This window comes from Poecilia mexicana, unplaced genomic scaffold (genome assembly GCF_051168715.1).
Source record: "Poecilia mexicana isolate PSO_F unplaced genomic scaffold, ASM5116871v1 scaffold_14, whole genome shotgun sequence".
Classification (NCBI taxonomy): Eukaryota; Metazoa; Chordata; class Actinopteri; order Cyprinodontiformes; family Poeciliidae; genus Poecilia; species Poecilia mexicana.
In genome coordinates this window covers 6,811,017-6,825,269 of record NW_028263383.1, presented here as the reverse complement: position 1 = coordinate 6,825,269, position 14,253 = coordinate 6,811,017, and the positions used below count along the sequence as shown (strand labels likewise).

The 14,253-nt window shown below is 39.3% G+C and overlaps 1 pseudogene; it reads left to right on the top strand.

Moving 5' to 3' along the window:
- Window positions 1–7,748: 7,748 nt before the first annotated feature.
- On the top strand, window positions 7,749–12,900 carry LOC148155446 (FRAS1-related extracellular matrix protein 2 pseudogene; annotated as a pseudogene).
- Window positions 12,901–14,253: the final 1,353 nt, after the last annotated feature.

Below are 14,253 nucleotides of genomic sequence, written 5' to 3'. Positions count from 1 at the left end.
TTACCCAATCCTCCTCAGATTGGTAATCATGCATTTGTTCCTGTGAATGAAAGGCAAAGATCCACAGACTGATTGTTATCTGTTACAATTTTGGAGTATGTGAAACACGGGAAGAAACTAGCAGTTTCACCCGACGGTAAACATTACCCAGGAAGGTGCTTTGTGTAAACTTACATGGTCATTGTGTTGATGATTACAGAGTACTGGCTGTACTGAAATTTTAGTTCAGACAAAAGAGTTCCCCTGCAAACATGCGTGCTCTAAATGTGTGAATTTCCACAACTATAACCCGAGAAAAAGGACGGACCAGATGTGAAGCTTTGTGTAAAGTGTGTGTAGGTGAAAACTGGAATAAGAAGGAAGTGTTAGACTGATGATTCCTATTACATGTTCAACTGACCCAGGGAAATATCATTTCAGGCTACAGGAAAATATAACCCATGGTTGTGCAAGTCAAGTTGTTGCTTTCATGTGTTTTCTTCCAGAAAAGGCGAGTTCTGTGTGACAACAAAGATAGAGAAATTTGAGAGGAATGATGAGGAGAGCTGAAAGAACAAGTGTGGCAGCTGTTTTTAGAAAACGCACAGACACAAAACAGACTCGGTACTTCACTTTACAAGAGCAGAGATGAGTGAAAACACAGCAAAAGATAAAACTAAACCGGCAAAGATTTGTTATTTTAAACTAATTTCAAATAAAAACAAGCACAAAATTAAACACATCATGAAATCATAGCGTCGAAGCTGTGTGTAATGGTGAAGGGCCAAAACACAGACAAGAGGTAGGGACAATAATGAGAACAGTGTTAATAATTTGAAATAAGTAAAAAAGGCAGTAATATGGAGAAACAAGGAACAATTGCAGAGGAGATGAATCTAGCAAGACTGACTAAAAGGGAACGAAAATGTTGAAGAGAATTGCTGGAGTGGGAAACCAATGATTCAAAGAACAGAATGTGGAACAGATGTGACATGGCAAATGCATGAGGAGCTGTGGAAGGAAAGGTTCATAAACACATCCTTCCTCACTAAGGTTCTTCACTTCAGAACCTCAGTGGTTCTTCACTAAGATTTCTGTGAATTGTGTGATTAAAACAGTTGCAGTGGCTTCAAATAAAATCACAGCCTGTATGGACACTCACTTCACAAGACTCCACTGCTGAAGAGAAAACATGGTAAAGATGCAAATAATACTAATACTGTGAGAAGGTAGTCCAGTCAGATGGAAACAGCATGGAGCTCTTTGGATGTCAAGAGACATTTCTTGAAAGAGAAATTGCTCTGCCATTCATCCCTAAACAAAAGCAGTGAAGTTTACAAGTGAGAATATCAAGGGCTGTTTTTTTTTACTATGGCAGTGTTCATAGAATTAAAGGAAAGATAAATTATATCAAGACAATCTCAAGATAAATTGACAAGGCATTTCAGTAAAACAGTGACTCCAAAATAAAAGCACTTAAATCCAATTACATACCTCTGGCAGAAGTGAAGATCAGAGGTCATAAGAGAGGCCCTCCAGAACATTCAAGGTTTGAAGACAGTTTGTGAGGAAGAATGGTTCAAAATCATACTTGATCTCTACACAATGGACATCAGTTACTACATATGCCTATAGACTATGAGGTCTTTCCTATTACCTATATTTATGTGTAAAATATAAGCAGTTCATCATATTTAATCCACAGGACAGCCAGCATAACACCCAGTAGCACGCAACCCAAATCTCCTCTTAATACCTAAGTCTGTGTATTATTTATGCAGTGTTTTATAATGTATTACTTTTCAAGCTGACTTTCATTGGTACAATTTTTCGAATTCTTCTTGCTGTTGCAGAAACTCACTTGATAGGTTCCTGTGCATGTATTCCTGAGTGTTTCTCTAAAACGTCTCTTCATTCAACTGATAAACCCCTGTTCTTTCTTGAATATAATTTATCTTTATACAATTACTAACATCAGGTTGTATTTTTTATTTTTTTGCCAAGTATGTTATTTGAGCATTTCTGGATTTGACTAGATCAAACTATTTCAGCACATTTTACTTGAAAAACATTGAATATCTATGCACAGAGTATTCTTCTTTATGAGAATTACTATTGCCCTTTCCTAATGTGCGGTACATCATAGTGCACTTTTGTATAACTGCCTATCTCCACACAGTAATTAAAGTCTAATAAATGCTGCCTTGCTCTGTGCTATTTTTGCTTTTACATGTTTAATTTGACACTTTCAGTAGATTTTATCGTCAAACTCAAATGAATATGTTATATTAGTTCAAGTCCTGGTGATGTAGAGAAGGATTTTAGCTTTATTGTGCCACAGGGGTTTTAAATAAAATGTCTCAAAGTGGCGCTTTTAAGACAAAATGCCAGGAAAGGTTTTTGTTTCCTGGATGTTACTTTACAGCATTTTAATTTTCCTATTGAAGTACAAAAATGCCAAAGTATTTTCTTGCCTTTGGCAAACATTTTTCATATAAAGTGCCGTTTCTGAAGTAGGAAGAAAATGAGACATGACTTTCAACTTATTTTACAACAACCTGGAAATTGTGGCAAACACTGCTGCGATTGCAGCTGCAAGCATTATGCATTATTAGCTTTGTAAATCAAGAGACTGCACTTGTTTTACTTTCTCAGTCAGATTGGATAGAGAAGGGTCTATAGACATAATCTTTCCAATTTTAAATACTCATTTGAATTCAGATATGAAGTCTCTATGGGCCATTTTTAGCACCTGAATATAATTTCAACTAAGTCATCCAATTTGAAGATTTGGCTGTGATTATTTTTTTAGTTGTTTGCAGCCTGTAAAAGGTTGTCTTCCAGGATTGGCCCTTTTACAGCCCCGATCAAAATTCCTGTTAACTCCTGCTGAACAGTTAAAGAAAAGTAATTCCACATCACGATGCTGCCAACACCATGTTTCATCATGAAAATTGTGTGTGCAGTGTGGAATGCAGTGATAGTTTTATTGTGCTCTCATCTGACCAGAGCACCACTTGAAAGATGAGTGCTGTGTCCCCTACATGGTTAGTGTCAAACTGGGGAAAGGACTTTTTTTTTTTTTTTTTAGGATTTTCTTTCATCAGTTGCTTTCATTTTGAATCACTACAACAGAAATTATATTGAGTTTCTATTCAAGGTCTATGAACTACAATTTGTGTGTTGTTATAATTTTGTGGCTCATCTGTGTGTCCTCTATTTTTTTTATTGTAATTGTTATGCATATGTTAAAGACATAGTCATAATATTTTCTTACCATGTGATACAGTAAACTGTCTTGATTCATTCAACAGTTTACAATCCTCCTTTAAGTTGACCATAGTAACTAGAACATAAAATCCAATTAAGTGCAAATATTTTGGTGTGTTTCTGTGGCTCTGCTCCTCAAATTATCACAAAAAACTTCTATTTTAAATGCTTGAGTCCATAGAAAATGTTTTAGTAACTCATGGCATACATACCAAGGTTTTATGCAAATGCAACCATTTTTTGTACACCTGACCCTTACAATGTCATTAGTTGGCAGTTTTGAATTTTTCACTGAGCCGTGTAGTCTCAGACCTCAAAGTCTCCACGTGGGGCCTTATCACGGCATAGCAGCTGCTGCGCAGAGGGAACCCTATATCCTGCGCTGTGAGAATGTGCCATAAATATGCGGCTGAGCTTTCCAAAACTTCTATTGTACCTGTTGGGTGATAGAGAGCTGCAGGGATTAACCAGAGTTTGAGTGCTAATTGGTCACATGGGAACAGAAGAAGCATCTGTCTGACCAGAGGGTCAGAATGATGGAAATTACACAAACAGGTGCTCATCAATGAAAAATCTGTGCATTATTTCATCTTAGTTTTCTTTGAAAAATAATAAAGCTGTAAACAATTATTCACAGAAGAAAATGTGCAGGGGTCTCTAATTTTGTCTAACTTATCTTGTGACTGTCCTCAGGTGTTGATATTCAATGCAATCTACCTTATGGATTTGCATGAGTGTCATACATGCATAGATGTTTTTCTCCTGTAAAATCACAAGAAGAATGTTTTTATGGATTTCAGGCATAAACAGCTGGGAAAAAAATAATAAGGCTGGTCTTTGTGTTTCAAAATAACATGCCTCTGGACGCCCTCTAATCACCACGCATTCTAAATGTAGAGAAGGAGAATGGAAGATTGACTGTTGCTACAAACACTGCTAAGGGTTACATTTAACACTGAGACTGTCTTACTCGTGAGTTTGGACATTTTCAAATTTTCATGTTGGAAACCTGTCAGATTATTGAGCAATGAAAAACTCTTTGCAGAAAATTGACTCATAAAAGTTAAGGAGTGAAAGGTTATAAATAGCCTTTCATCAGCAAATGAGGCTTCTTCTCTCATGGATAACTAATGAAGATTGAACCTTCTGAGATGCCCCTTTACATTATCAGCTGGGTAAAATATGGGCTGGACCCATCAATGTTTTCTTTCTGTCAATATATTTCTAATTTTTCTTTTGACATGAAATGCACACCAGACATTGGCAGCAACTCAAATAACCGACACATCCAAAGGAATAACACCAAATTGGTTCAGATATTAAATACATACAAAAAAAAAAAAAAACTGCAGTGAAAGACTGCACCACTTACAGAAATGTACTACATACTTTGTGGACAAAACTTATTTAGGTAATTTTTTCTGAATGGAAACAATGCTTTACTGGGTGTGATGTTGAGTCTTCCTTCCACATAAAGGTTTATAAATGTGTTAGAAATGACTCAAGTTATCATATAGTGCCAGAAAGGAGGTTAGGCAAAATGTCTTCTTCTTTCTTGACCAATAGCCTCCACTTTTCCGTTTTTGTTTTCATGAAAGCTAATTTTCTGTTCTACATGCCAACATTGTTGTTTACAGCAACAGTTTAGAGAATTTAGGATTTCTTTTTTCATTATACATAACCAAAACAAGAAAAAAATTGTTAGCCTGGTGAGGTTGTAACTGCGCTCTTATCCTCCTTGAGGGAAGGTCAGCGATATTTAGAGGCCAACAATACTGAACAGTTCAGAACAAACACCTAAAGAAATAAGGGAATAAATCCATATATGAATAGATAACATTCACACTGTCAGTTTCTACAGAGATTCACAGATGAACAATGAAGAGAGGCATATTAAGCTTAAACTGAAAACAGACTGATGACACTGTAATTAGGTAATGGTTCATATCAAAGTATTTCAAATAACTATACACTAATATTTTTCTTATATAATAAATGTGTGCAGTTTCTTGCAGGACCCCGGTCTCTCACATGGTAGTTTGATGGTCTGCCAACTGAGGTATGCAGAAGTTAAGAGAGAGCCGGGGAGGTGACGGTCATCAGAGCATTCAGAGTAGTGACCCTCACGCTGGAGAAGTACCTCCGACAGCTAGATCAGTTTAGATACAGGAACTGTATTCATGTCCAACTATTCAATTCCTGTATTGTCAATTTTATTGTCACAAAAATATGACAGACGTGATAAAAAAAAACAACTGATGGGTATACTATCAATTAACATATGCACGCATCCAATCAAGCATCCACACACATACACATATAAACATTACTATACAAATATACATACTTACACATATAAGTACATTGTTGCAAGTACACCCATACATACATTCATACATACATACATACATACATACATACATACATACATACATACATACATACATACATACATACATACATACATACATACATACATACATACATACATACATACATACATACATACATACATACATTTGAAAGATACTGGCAAATATGTAGTGGACAGAGAATAGTGAGCAAGCACTTGAATTATTGAATCATCCATCTTCTTGTCATTGGGTGCACAGCTCAAATTACACTCAATCAAGTTTAATATATGTATGAGTTTATAGACAAAATAAGGACCGACTGTATGTTTTAAAGCATTAATATGAATACTTATATGTTCTAGACTCCATAAGAAAGTGATGTCTATACTGTTCCTATTTCCTAACAGCAGACTGTTAAAGAGACACTTCTGTTTAGGTAAAGCATTTCTTATTTAGGTAAAGCCTGGAATGCACAGATTGCCAAACCCTTCAGCAGGTAACATGAGGATATGAGAACAGACACTACGAAAAGGAGATTTTGGGAGAATCGAATATGAGCCTCTGCTTTAACTTTTAAATCAAACTTTATGTCTGATAAAGTTGTACATTTTATAGTGTTCTCTGGCTTTATTTGGTAATGTATAATGATCTGAACAGAATTTATATGGAGATGCTTGTTTGATTAAGTGTTTATTTGTGTTGTATGGACGACAATGAAAACTATTCACAAACTATTACTTATTGATTCGCTTCGACATGGAGGATAAACTATATGACTTCATGAAAGAGTGAGATGAGGCTCTTGTTGGTCATAATTTTCTAGCCAAAGAAGACCAAGTAGATGTAACTGTTGTGAAAGAGGGAATCCTCTGTATCCACCAAAAATTGTTTATGTGCACCGATGACAATGATGCAGGTATAAAATTATATTCCTTCTAATTGCAAATATTTGGCATCGATCAGTCTGAATATCCTATAAAGTTTGTGAAAGTTTAAAACATGCTGTTTTCCTGTTGTTTTTGAAATGTTGATTAATTGTGCAGCTGCTACTTTTCTAGCTGCTCTTCTATTTGATTATGCAAATATAGACTGACTAATTCTACCAGCTGTGGCCTCAGAAATAGTTATGACGAGCCAGATTTGGCCTGTGAGCCTTGAGTTTGACACATGTGACTGAAATCATCTGAGGACATTCGTTGCCACAAGTCAGCCAATTTTGTTAACTCATCTCTTAACTATTAGAATATGGGTGTCTTTGTAGAGCTGTTGATTTACATGTTTTGGGGTGACAGTTAAAGGAGGGGGATAATATACACAACTTTTTTTAACAACTGAATAATTGATTTTGCTATAAAAAGGCTCATTATGGCTGGAATATACACCATACCACCCCTTCAAGTAAAATACATTTACTGATAAACATAGCCTTGCTAAATGGCGTTGTTCTAGGTTTATAGCTCAAGCACAATATTATCTCTCAGATCAGCTATCCTCATATTCAAACAATGGCATGATAAAAAAGTAAAGAAACCTGGCAAAACCTAGAATATTTGGTTCATTAGAGCACAACCAGTTGTTTCTATAACCATATAAAGGAAGAAAAAAGAAAGAGAGGAAAAAAGAAAGTTAGAAAGAAAGAAACGAACAAACACAAAAAAGAGCTCACTCAAAACATCAGAGTTAAGAACATTTTAGTATTGAGCATGTTAACTTAATAAATTTGTTAAAACTGTTTTTACAGTGTAGAATTCAATCCGTTTTGATAAGAGGGGACATGCACCATTGATTTAAAGTAAAAGTCTAACTGATCATTGTACATAAGGTGTCTGTGTTTTGCAAAATACAACTGAAAACACCTTCATTGTGATATGTCATATTTTATCTTGTCACTTCGCAAAGTGCTTGTACCTGGACAAAGCCGATAATGGGTGTTGTGCCAAGTCAATTATATCCGTTGGAAGGAATTCAGCTCATCTTCCTAATCCAGCCTCTTTTGGTGACTGTCAAGTGTAGTGCCCATTGGCGATGCTGGTGAGCCCACAAGCCTTCAGAAATCCTCCAATATGTGCGGGGATGGGCGGGAGCAGCTCAGCCAGTCCTTCTCTGGAGCATGAAGTTAAAACTCTTGTGCGCTGTGCAGGCTGAGTATGTTGATGCTTCGGACGGATAGATGTGCGGGAGTCACATCCATCTGACTCCCATCATTTCTTGGGATTTGATTCTTTTCGAGTGCAACAGCCTGGGTGGGCACTGCAACGGCAGCACATCGACAGCGTCGCTGTTTTCGGACGCGAAGATGCTGCTCCGCGGACTTCTCCTGTGCTTTTCAGTAACAGGTTTTGTTTTAGCGCAGCCCAACAGCTCCGGGTTATTTTACGCGCTCCGGTCCGAGCTGTCGGAGGACGCAATCCTGGTGGCCAACAACGGAATACGCGTGCCTTTCGGAAGATCGGTCTTCATCGACCCCATCAACGACCTGGTGGTTCAGACGCAGCCGGGAGACCGGTGCAGCATCACCGTGCTGGACAACGACCCGCTCACACAGAGACCTGGGCACCTCTCTCCCAAAAAGTTTCCATGTGATTTTGGCCCGAGCGATGTGACATATTCTCACTACGGCTCCAGGAGTCCGGCCAGGGACAGAGTGCGGCTGCAGCTCAGGTATGACGCTCAAACCGAAACTGTTATTATCCCGTTCATGATGGAGGTGGAAGTAGTTTTTACGCAGCTGGAGTTACTCACCAAAAACGTGCCACTCACTGTTGATCGTCTTAAAGGGATTAGTAATCCTATCGATATGAAGATATTAGAGTTTACTTATGATAGAGTGAATTACAAATGCGAAGTGGCATCCTTATCCGGCGTCAGCACACTGCCCAGATATGGAAAACTCATTGATGGAGGTAAACTTTCCACAGTGATGGACTGTGACGAATTCATACAAGCGGAAATACGGTACGAGCACACGTTTAATCGCAAATCTCCAAACAGGGATTATGTTCCTATGGTTGCAGAACTCCACGATAAAGAAGGGAACCTGGTGAAGCAGGAGTATTTTCATCTTATGGTTCGCATCAGAGATGGAGAGGAGAACACTCCCCCCAAACCCAGCTTTGTAACCATGATGATGATGGAGGTGAGCCAGTTTGTGATGACAGCCCTCACCCCTGACATGCTGGCTGCTGAGGATGCAGAGTCAGACCCAGGAGAGCTTATTTTTAACATCAGTTCTCCCTTATCTTATGAAGAGGGTTACATAGTCAGCACAGATGACAGAAACCTCCCAATCACCTCCTTCTACCAGAAAGACTTGCAGGATTTGAAAATAGCTTATGTTCCACCCTCTCAGGACTCGGACACAGAAAGAATTTTTCAGCTGGAGTTTGAGGTGATAGACACGGAGGGGACTGTCTCTGACCCTTTTGCTTTTATGATTGTTGTGAAGCCGATGAACACTCTGGCCCCTGTTGTGACACGTAACACGGGTCAGCTGCTGTACGAGGGCCAGTCACGGCCTCTCATCAGCACACACAACTTGGAGATCAGCGACGAGGACAACCTGGACTCTGTCACAGTCACAGTGGTGGACGGCTTACGGCACGGGGGGCTCATGGTGCTGGGCTCTCAGAGAAAATCTTTCACACCTGCTGACCTCACTACGGGGGCTGTTATCTATCAGCATGATGGCAGCGACACATACAGTGACAATATTGTCTTCAAGATGACAGATGGGAAAAATGAAGTTGAATTTCTCTTTCCCATCACTATCGTCCCCACCGATGATGAGTCGCCAATCATCAATGCAAACATGGGTCTGGTGCTTTTCAAACACCAAACGATTCCCATATCACCTCTCGTGCTCAGTGCTGCTGATATTGACTCTGAAGACTCAACAATTAAATTTACCATTATTCCCCCTTTTTCCACAATCGGCACAGTGCTCCTGCGACAGTCAGACGCCCCGGAGGACCCCTCCTCTTGGAAATTTAATGCTGAGGATGAAATGTATGAGAAGGAGGTGACAGAATGGCTTCAGAAAGACATCACAGATGGAAAGTTGTTTTACAGGCACACAGGCCCCCACAGCATAGAAACAATCATGGATCAGTTTTTGTTCACTGTTCAGGACGACAATGACCCACCTAATTTATCTGGAGATAGTATATTTGTAATTCGTGTTTTGCCGATTGATGACGTGTCCCCTGAGCTGTACCCCGGCACTACCCTGCAGATGACTGTTGAGGAGTATGAACTCACTCAATTCACTAAAGAGGTCCTCCGTTACACTGATGTGGACTCAGAGGATCGTGACCTTAAATATACACTCATCCAGGCTCCAACCGATACAGATGAAAATAACCCCATTGTATTTGGATCATTAGTGTTGACAGATCGTCCTGATTCTGAAGTGGCAGAGTTTACACAAGCTCAAATAAACCATCATAAGATATCCTACGCGCCGCCAAACATGGAACTGGGAATCACGGCCCACGTAGTACAGTTCCGTTACACCGTCGAAGACCCGGCAGGGAACAGCGTAGAGGGGGTGTTCACAGTCTTTTTGCAGCCAGTCAATAACAACCCTCCGCAAATCACAAACACCGGTTTTACCGTGTTTGAAGGCGGAATGCACATTATGACCGCTGCAGAGCTGGATGCCCAAGACCTTGATACAGAAAGCGAAAAGATAACTTTTGCTCTGAGTCGACCACCTAAACATGGCCAGATTAAGGCTGCGTTCACTGACCTGGAGAAAAACAGGATTTTCAAACTTGATGATATCTCAGAGGGGAAAATATCATATATTCACAGCGGGGAGGAGACAGTGAGCGATGATTTTCAGCTTGATGTCAGTGATGGGGTGCATGTTGTGACTGTGACAGTTAAAGTTATTGTAAAGCCCATTGATGATGAAACTCCCTCCATCACCCTCCCCTCAGGAACAATCGGGTCTCACATGGATGTGCTGGAAAATGGTGTGGCAGAAATCACAGCAAATGTGATTCAAGGCCATGATGATGATACTGATGATTTCCAGCTGATGTTTATTGTGGAAGATCCCCCAGTCTTTGGGGAAATATTAGTTAAAGGAGTGCCTGCTGCAAGGTTTACACAAGCTGACATAATTAATGGGGAGGTTGTGTATGCACACACTGGTGGTGAGATAGGTCTCTTCTCTCAGCAAGATGGATTTAATTTGACCCTCACAGACATGTCTGATGATTGGACAGTAGGGGGCAATATAGTCAGTGGAGTCCGCATACAAGTCACTGTCCTGCCTGTTGACAATCAGGCCCCTGAGATTGGAGTTGGGCTCCAGTTCAGCGTTATTGAAGGAGAGAAATATGGTATTGGCTCTCAGCACTTGAACGCTGATGATAATGACACTCCAACAGATGACATCCTTTGCACTGTCATTGTGCAGCCCATTGCAGGCTATGTAGAAAATATATCCCCTGCTCCAGGCTCAGAGAAGTCAAGGTCAGGAACAGCTATCAGTGCATTTACTCTAAGAGACATAAGGGAGGGAAATATCTTCTATGTGCAGAGCATTCACAAGGGGGTAGAGCCAGTGGAGGATCGGTTCACGTTTAGGTGCTCTGATGGCATCAATTTCTCAGAGAACCATTTCTTTCCAATCATAATCATCCCAAAAAATGATGAAAAGCCAGAGGTTTATTTGAGGGAGATAGTTGTGATGGAGGGGATGAACATTATCATCGACCCTCCGATTCTGAATGGAGCAGATGCTGATTTTCCACCTGAGGAGCTGATGTTCATCATCTCCAAACCTCCCAAACATGGTGCCATTTTAAATCAGCTATCCACAGGCTCTGTTTTGGTGTCTAACTTCACCTTAGAAGAGATTAGAGAGGCGTCGAGTATTATTTATGAGCACGATGACTCAGAGACAACGGAGGACAGCTTTGATATCGTTGTGACAGATGGAAAGTATTCTGTGCAGAAAACAGCCGTTATTATGATCATCCCTGTTGATGATGAGACCCCCAGGATGGCTGTCAACGATGGCCTGGAGGTGGAAGTTGGAGAGACGAAGGAGATTAATAATAAAGTCCTCAAAGCAACAGATTTAGATTCTGAAGACAGCACGCTAACATATATAATCCGATTTGGGCCTGGCCAGGGTCTCCTGCAGAGAAAAACACCATCCAGGTTTCTTGAGAACATCACACTTGGCATGAATTTCACACAATCTGAAATTGATGTAGGACTCATATTGTACACACACAATGGACAAGATGGCTTCAGAGACTTAATCAAATTTGATGTGACCGATGGAATAAATTCACTCATAGATCGTTACTTCTATATCACTGTGGGCAGCGTTGACATCGTATTCCCGGATGTGATCAGTAAAGGTGTGTCTCTAAGAGAAGGTGGCAGGGTGACTTTGTCCACAGATCTTCTAAGCACCTCTGATCTCAACAGTCCTGACGAAAAATTAGTTTTTACTGTCACACGGGCCCCAGTCAGGGGGCACCTTGAGTGCACAGACACTCCTGGGATACCCATTGGATCTTTTACCCAACTTCAGCTAGCAGGCAGCAAGATTTTTTACATTCACACCTCTGACGATGAGCTAAAAATGGACAGTTTTGAGTTTGAAGTCACAGATGGGTACAATCCCATTTTCAGAACATTTAGAATATCTATTGTGGATGTAGATAACAAGAAACCCGTCGTGACTATAAATGGCCTAATTGTCACTGAAGGTCAACTGAAATTAATCACACCCTTCGAGCTAACTGCTGAAGATCAGGACACTGCTGAGAAATTGATTCAATTTACAATAACCCAGTTGCCTGTTCATGGCAAGGTGCTGTACAACCAGTCCACACCTGTTGCCAGCTTTACAAAACAAGACCTCAACGAAAACCTTGTCAGCTACAAACACGATGGAACTGAAACACTTGAAGACTCATTCTCCTTCACTGTCACTGATGGCACACACACAGACTTCTATGTTTTCCCCAACACAATTTTTGAGACAAGACGTCCTCAGACTATGAAGATTACAATTATGGCAATAGACAATGGCGTCCCTCAGATTGTGGTAAATAAAGGTGCAGCCACTTTGAAGATTTTGGCCACAGGTCATTTGGGGTTCCCCATCAGCCCGAAAGTGTTAAAAGTGGAGGACAGGGACAGCATCCCGGCCTCGGTGGTGTTCCACATCACTACCCAGCCCAAACACGGCTACATCGTCAACCTGGGACACGGAAACAACTCCATTGATGCCTTTAGTCAAGGTAAGCTCTGACAATAACTCTTAATAGTTGAATAAGTTACTCTGCTCAGTATTTTACCAGAAAAGCACAGAAGCAGTCTCTCAGTGCCAGTTATCAATAATTGTATAACAGAAATGTGTTTGATCAAGTTAGTGTTGCACAAAGACTTATTTAAATTTACATTGAATCTGTTATGTACGTAAGTTTACCCATGCACCAAACATGGGAATCGGCAACCTTTCCAACAATTTTTGCCATTGTTTGTTCAGAGCTGCAAAACCTAAACAAGTCTTTAAGGAAGGACAACTTATCATGTTTTATAAGTACCTAGAAGCTGAATTTGTTTTTTTTATTTTATTTTATTTTACAGTTATACTACCACAAATGTATCTCTCGTTTTAGAATCTAGAAAAAGGATAAACATCTGACTTTTTCATAGTTTCCTTAGAAATGTTCTTAAGTTTCCTCAGAAACTTAAGAAAATAACAATTAATTTAATGTAATTTAATGACAAAGGATGAAAAACTGATTCCCTGAACAATTATTGACATTCTTTTTGCTGAATATTTTACAGATGTTGCATGAAAGCATACAGAAAGCCTACAAGTATAAATACCTTTAAATTTTAAAACATTGTTCATTTCTACACTATTGTTGACCGAAGTTATAAGAAGTCATTGTGGCTGCCTGTTCCAAACCAATTTCTCAAAACTGAAATTTTTGGGATATCAGTAAAAACTGAATGGAAGTGGTGCTTAAAGAGTCATGTGGCTTATTAACAACAGGTTGAAGACCCCTCGCTCTAACAGAACTGTCTGAATGTTTATTGTCATTATAGATACATCAATATTGTTACTAGTAATAGACTGGCATGACATTTTCACAACGTGAAAGGTTTAAGGAAAAATACCAAGTTTCACACTATTGCAGTAAAAGTATTAAGTGAACTCATTTCTTTTAATTAGAACAGAAAACCAAATATCTTTTATTTACTCTTTCTTTTGATTGCAACAGTTTTGAGAAAACACTGCATATTAAGTTCTTAATGTGCAAAATATGATTAATTTTTGCTTCTCTACTCTTTATATAATAACGCCGAGTGTTTGTGAAGCTGACATTGACTGGTTAGTTATTTGAGATATAACTCCATGGCTGTCGATGATTTTTAGAGAATTTCAAAAATAATCAAATTTGTCTTTTCTGTAATTGAGACATTTATTTTAGTCTTTTTTCAATCAGCTAACTGGCAGTGGCAAGCAGTAGGTAGAGAGATGTCTAATTGTTACTGCTAGTAATTTGTCATAAATTATTTGTAAACAAAATGTTTGAAAACTGTGCCTTGAGAGCATAATTGTCATATTTCTTTGCTCAGAGAAGTTGCTTTTCATCATGTTTTTGTG